Source organism: Myotis myotis, unplaced genomic scaffold (genome assembly GCF_014108235.1).
Source record: "Myotis myotis isolate mMyoMyo1 unplaced genomic scaffold, mMyoMyo1.p scaffold_m19_p_16, whole genome shotgun sequence".
NCBI lineage: Eukaryota > Metazoa > Chordata > Mammalia > Chiroptera > Vespertilionidae > Myotis > Myotis myotis.
The window spans coordinates 10,693,181-10,700,242 of record NW_023416320.1 but is presented as its reverse complement, the minus strand read 5'-3'; positions in this window follow the sequence as shown (position 1 = coordinate 10,700,242).

The following is a 7,062-nucleotide window of genomic DNA, read 5'->3' as shown; positions in this document are numbered from 1 at the left end:
TTAGCCAGACCCTGAAGATAAAGCAGTGGATAAGACAGACACAACTGCCCTTGAAGAAGAAAACAATAGGTGGTAAACAAATAACTGCATTAAATATGATGAGTGTGTCATTATCATATACTATCATGACCCCATTAGGACTTAACCCCAAATTCAAGCTCAGCAGGCCCCACTGATCCAGGAAGGACCTTAGTAGTAACGTGTATAGGTGGGACTCTCTCAACTCAACTGACCAACCCATTTCAATGGTGTATTTCAAACACAAGTATTACAATTAGGCTTTTTGGCAATGTTATAGGTATGCCCTGGGTGGGTGTTTTGTGTTCAACGGGCACCTCTCAGCAATTTGCATTTGTTAGGAACCCAGGCTTCTAACAGGCACCAACAAGACAAATAAAACAGCCTTTTGCTGTTCTAACTTCAGCCTCTTGCCCTGTCTCTCCAGGGACCAGAGGATGTGGCCAGGCAGTGAGCAGGGCTACGGGCCAGCACAGGAGCCTGGGGGGCTTGCTCAGTGTACACTGGTAACATTTGGACAAACTGAAACTCCTGGAAAAATCCGAGAGCGAGGCCCCAGCCCTGGGAAAAACCATCAATGGACTTCGCCAGGCCCAAACAACGGCTGGGCCACTTGTGGCAACATAAAAGGCCGACATCCTGGCCATGAGTAATGTGCTCTTGGCAGCTGTTAAAAGGGGCCTAAAACCCCACTGGCTCCCAGACCCAGCCGGACAGGCCAGGTGCAGGCTGACAGGAGAGCTGTGTTGATTCTAGAGGCCAGAGATGTTATTTTGAGGTTTGACTGTTTATGTCTCATTACTGCTAATTTCCATGAGTGTGCAGGCTTCGTTCTGTCAACCCCATCTCTGGTGGAGTAATCTATCCACACATGAAGGCTATTCACGAACCTATCCCCACCTCCAATTTTTGTTTGACGAGAATCATTTCTGGGAACACAGCAGACCGCCCGTGGACGTTTCTTGTGCAGTGCGAGTCTGGGTTTGTGGGTCCCTCTCCTCTGATGTCTCTCCCTGGGTGTGAGCAGGGCTGGCCTGGCACACGTTCCAACAGCGTCATTTACCTTCTACTTCCCCTCCCCCTAGAGAGCTTGGAACGATTAAGACAGTGGCCTGTGCAAATACATAAAAGTATTAGCTTACTCTTATATAGTTAGAAAATTCAATGGGAAAGGACCAGATTCATAAGACACAAAAAATGTAACAGGTAAGAAATGTGCAGGAGACAAAGGGGATCCCTCCACCTGAGCACTTTCAGTCCATTCCCCATGCTGCTGCCCCTTGACCCCAGGGGCCCTCACCCCATGTAGCCCCCTCCTTGCCCCTGGTCATACCTCCCTCTGCTCCTGACCAAGACATAATTAGTTGTTGTTGTTGTTTTTATCATGGTAAATTTTAAACATGTACAAAGGAAAACAAACGAATAGTCTAATGAACTCTATGTACCCATCACATGCTGCCATTTCTATGTCATCTGCACCCCTGTTCTCCCTCCCCACTCCATTCTTATTTTTTTCACAGCTTTTTAAGGTAAGATTTACGTACACTGAAATGCACAGCTCTTAGCTGTATAGTTTTAACAAATGGATACACCACCCACTGTAGCTTGCACCCCATCGCTATTTATAGAATTTTCGTGTCCCCAGAAATTTCTCTTATGTACCTTCTCGGTCAGCCCCCCCAGGCAATCGTTGCTCTCTTTTGTGTGTGGTTGTTTTTTTAATCTCAGATATTTTTTGGCCTGTGTGAGAACTGACAAAGATTGTTCTCATCCGTGTCCTATCTCTGAACTCTTTTCTCAGTTTTCTAAGACAAGAGTCAGCTTATCTGTGGAGACAATACACTCATCTACAGGTACGAGCTGATGGATGGATGTGTTAACTCTGTCCAGCCAAATCTTGTCATTGCACAGAGGTCTCTGGAGATATAGATATTAGAATCAAAGGGTCTCTCTTCAATATGCATTCTGTGGCCAGCTGGGGTGGGGGAGACAAATGAGGGGTTCTTCAACTCTTACTCCCTAGGGCCTATTATATATGGTGCTAGCTGGAAAGAATATAGTATTTGTACACTGGTACACAGGCACATCTTGCTTGAGAAATCCTCCCATCGTTAGCAGGGTTTATCTTCACGGTTTTGGGCCCATCTGCCTGAGCCGAGCTCCCCTGACCCTTTCTTCTTTTGGCTGTGACACTGCTACTCCCATTACTGTGAGGCCGGTCCTGCCATGACTGACAGCGGCACCAGGCCCCCCTCCTGACGTTCCAATTGTCAACCTCTCTGCAGAGGCGTGGGTTTAAACATAGGAGAAGGCCACCCAAAGCAAAGAGATTTTTTTCTACAGTTGATGTTAAGTTGTCTTTCTGAGATAAGACCTTTTAATGTAGTTCCTCGCCTGATAGTAAAACCGTGCAGCAGCAGAGAGGAAAGAATATTTGTCGGGCATCTATCATGTGCCAGGCTCTTCGTCCCTTTCTAGGATAAGTTAGCAGCAGGAAGAGCCCCGAATAGCTCGTTTCTATAAGCCACCCAGCAAGGCTTTGACCCACGTAAACTGGGGCTTGGCTTCACTGGGAGGACTTGGTAACATAGCTATTGCTACAGCTTTAACACTTGGCACCCACCATGGACCAGGCACTTTATATACATTATCTCTACTAGTGTGTTGTTTTTATTCCGGACTTAATTTTTTAAATATATTTTTTATTGTTGATAGTATTACAGATATCTCCCATCCCCTCCTTCCCCCAAGTCTTCACTACCCTATTGCCTGTGTCCATGGGCTAAGCAATATCCTATTTAATAAAAGGCTAATATGCAAATTGACCGAACAGTGGGACCACTGGTCACCATGACACGCATTGACCACCAGGGGGCAGATGCTCAATGCAGGAGCTTCCCCATGATGGTCAGTGTGCTCCCACAGGGGGAGGGCTGCTCAGCCAGAAGCCAGGTTCATGGCTGGAGAGCAAAGCGCCAGTGGTAGGCCCCTTCGGGCAATGTCTGACTGCTGGCTTAGGCCCGCTCCCTGAGTGGTCCCAGGCTGTGAGAGGGTTCAGGCGAGGCTGAGGAACCCCCCAAGTGTACGAATTTCATGCACTGGGCCTCTAGTAAGTATATAACTTCTTTGGTTTATCTCTTATCATCCCTCTACTAGTGTTTTTGAAAGCAGCCATTTTAGTCTTTAGAGGAAAAAGGGAAGGGAACAAACATTTATTATCAAATCTGTCTTACACTTGCCATTCCAGCCTATGAAGTAAGTACTATTATTATCCCCTCTTTACAGATGGTGAAACTGAAGATTAACTGAGTGAATACAAGTAAGGAACTTTTACTTTTATTATTATTAGGTAACTAACTGACTCAAGATGCATAGCTAGTAAGGAACAAAGAGGGGGCTTTATCTGGTGGTCTTTCCCCCACCAGGACTGGTTTCTGAGCCCTCAGACCCAAAAGACACAGCCCTCACCTTGGGCTCAGTTCCAGATATCTGGCAAGGGGTTGGGATTTGCAATCTACATGGGGATAAGAGAGGTTCCTATCAAGAATGCTGAGGAGCCCACCTCCGGATTCTGTGCCCTGGAATGCAATCTGCAATACTGCCCTCCTTAGAAAGGCTGTGCTGGTACAGCTGCCAGTCACTGAGAGTGCTGCTCCGTTAGATGGCTGTTAATCACAGACGTTTCCAAGACATTATGCGTAGAAAATCAATTAATCTAAACATTTATAGTTACTTATAATAAATATTTAAATATCAATCTAAAATTGGGTGCCTATTAAGTTTTGAGGCAATTACACAGGTCGTCAGAAATGTGCACATAAAGAGGTTGTCTGAAATCATTTTCAGGGTGACCTAGATGCCTTGGCGTCCACCTATTTTCTGACTTCATCTCTGTGCCTCTCCCATTTGCTCACCATGCCCCAGCCACACTGGCTGTCTTCCTATTCCACTGACACACCAAGCTCATGTCCATCTTAAGATAAGACCTGTGCAGATGCTCTTCCCAGACTGGAATGTTCCTCCCCTAGATCTGCTCGTGGCTGACTCCTCATCCCTCAGATTCCCGTCCTCAAAGAGGCCTGTGTAGCTTAGAACCACTCTCATCACGCCTCTACTTTTTTTTTTTCTAATTGCATCACCCTGTTTATTTCCCACTAGTACTAATCTCAAACTGAAAGTATTTTCCAATTACTAGGAAGCTGCACAGGGGGCAGATTTAATGCGCTAGCCTCTACCCCTAGAATGGTGAGCTCAGTTAATGTTTGTTGCATGCGTGGTGGGTAACAATAACGCGTTCCATTTGGACAATGCTTCACTGTCACACATAGTCATGTGGTCCTCCCAGTAACCAGGGGAGACAGGGAGGGCAATGATGCTTAGGTCCCACACAGAGAGACACTGAGGCTCAGTTGCGGAGGATGATTCTAGACCTGGTGCTTGTTCTCTATTTGCCATTTCAATTCTTTATCAACCCTTCCTTGCATGTCCAGCACTAGGCTAATGCTCCTCTTGCCTTGAGGACTTGACCTCTGGAGCTTGTGCAGTCTGTGCCACAACAGGGGGAAAAGGGGCATTTGAAATAGTAAAAGAAGACTCCTTGAGAGCTTCCAGGAAGAGGTGTTGAATCCGCTGCTCCCTTGTAGGTCTTTGAAGCAGGAAGAATCTGTGATTTAATCCGTGATTTCTATCACTTGTAGAGGAAATATGAGGTACCATGTTGGCCTTAGGGGGGAAGGTATTTTCTCTCAGAGTGGTTGGTGCTCTGCATGATGAAATAATGAATGTCTCACCTGATGCCATTTTTTATTTTATTTTAACAAGACCCAGTTTTTAAAATCACACACATACAATCAGTATTGATTATTATTATTATTATTATTTGTAATTCTTTATTGCTTAAAGTATTACATATGAATCCTTTCCCCCCTTGACCTCTCCCTGCTCATTCCCACCCCCTCCAGTACATGCCCTCACCCCCTTACTGACTGTGTCCATGGGTTATGCTTATATACATGCAAACAAGTCCTTTGGCTGATCTCTCACCCCCTCCACATCCCCAGTGTTGGTTATTATTTGCATTTCAAAAGGACTCCTCAACTGATAAAATAATTCTTTTAATATCTAAGTAACTTTTGTGTATATTAGGTGCTATGTCAGGCACTTTCACATGCAGTTTCTAATTCAATCCTCACAGCCACCCTTTGAGGGGGTGTTTCATCTACACTTTTCACAGGGGAAACTAATGCTTAGAGAAAGGGGTTAAGGACCTTCCCTAAAGTTATACAGTAAGCGGCAGAAAAACATTTAGACTTAAATCCAGTATTCTTTCTAAAATGTAGTCCTACACAGGGAAGTGTCCTACATCACGTAAAATATGATTTCATTTAATGAAAGATTTATTCATTGTCAATTTCTCAGCATGTTTTTCTTCCGTCAGCCACTAGTTCCCCTCCTTGTGTCATAGAGCCATCATTCAGCCACATATCCAGCATATCAGTACGTTTAGCTCTCACATGCCCCAGAGCATACGGTGCTGGCTCAGCCATCCTGTTTGAGGACCCTTATTTAGAAATCCATCCCACTTAATGAGACACTAGGACAGTTGGAAAGGACTAAAAACAAGCTGGCACAATTAACATGTCAGTTGCAGCCTTGACGTGCAACGTTGAGTAATGTGGGCCTGTGTGAACAATTGAAATAATTCAAGCTCCTTACTTTTTGAGTGGAGTGTGTGTGTGTGTGTGTGTGTGTGTGTGTGTATGCACGTAAGTCTACCTTACAGATTTTTTTTTAAAAAATGGGCAATAACTGAGTAATCAGTTGCTGAGATCATTTTCACCTTAATTTACTGCATTACCAGGTGAATATTTAGATGCAAAGAAACGGAAGAACCATGGAATTTCAATGCAGCCTTATCAATCAAGCATCAGTATTTCTGAGATAAGGAAACAGAGGCTGAAAGAGACTGAGGTCTCTCGGTAGAGAGGCCCCAGGTAGCAGCCTGTGCCTGCCAGCAGTGATTGCCAGGGGGACTGTGCTCCCATTCCCGGACTTCTGTGTGCTCCTGATTGATCTGTGCCTGATGTGGGAGATTCTCTTCCTCAGGCTTGGTCACAGAGAGATGTGGAAAGGGATTTAATCTAATGCCTGAGTGGGCAAATATGGTGCAAGAGGCCGGAACCCTGAAATACCTATGTGAGAATCTCCCTGCCCGCCATCTCCTTGGCGCGTGCAGACGCATGTGGACACCTTGTCCCAAGGAGTCTGGACGAAGGCCAGAGTCTTGCACAGCAGGAGTGGGTGTTGAGTCAACGTGCCAGGTGATGGTTCTCTCTTCTTTGCAGATGATGCAACTCCGGCTGAGAGGATGTGCTTTCCTGACCAGAGTTACGCACTGGATTAACTTTATACAAACAAAACAATGATTTCTCCAATCTATTTTCGAGAAGTTTTTATTTTTCTGTTCATCTCTAGGCGTCTCCCTTCCTCTCGTTCTTTTTTCCTTTTCATAGCGTGTGCTTATTGGTTGGTCCTTTAGCATTTCCCACACCTGGCCTTTGCTCGTCCCATCCCTGTGGTATCATGTTACACGTTCCTCTGCTTCCCCTTATCTCCGAGACCAGTAGTTAGCTCCAGGGGCTTTATCACATGCATGCTGTTTGTTCAGCGGCAAGAATATTTCATAGGTGGCACTGAGCACTTTCACCAGGAGGCTTGTAATGCTTCATTGTCTTTCTTTTTGTGCTATGATAGCCTTTGGTCGCCATTGCCAGGATCTGCTATTTCATTAGGGGTACAAAGGGTGCTATTCTATCATTGCTTCCTTATTTATTAGGTGGAATACTTCTATAAGGAGAAACGTACTCTCCTCAACTTTTTAAAAATTTTTGTTTATTGATGAGAGAGAGAGAGAGAGAGAGAAAGAGAGAGAGATTTGTTGTTCCACTCATTCATGCATTCATTGTTTGCTTCTTGTATGTGCCCTGACCGGAGATCGAACCCAAAATCTTGGCATATCAGTAGGACACTAACCAACTGAGCTAC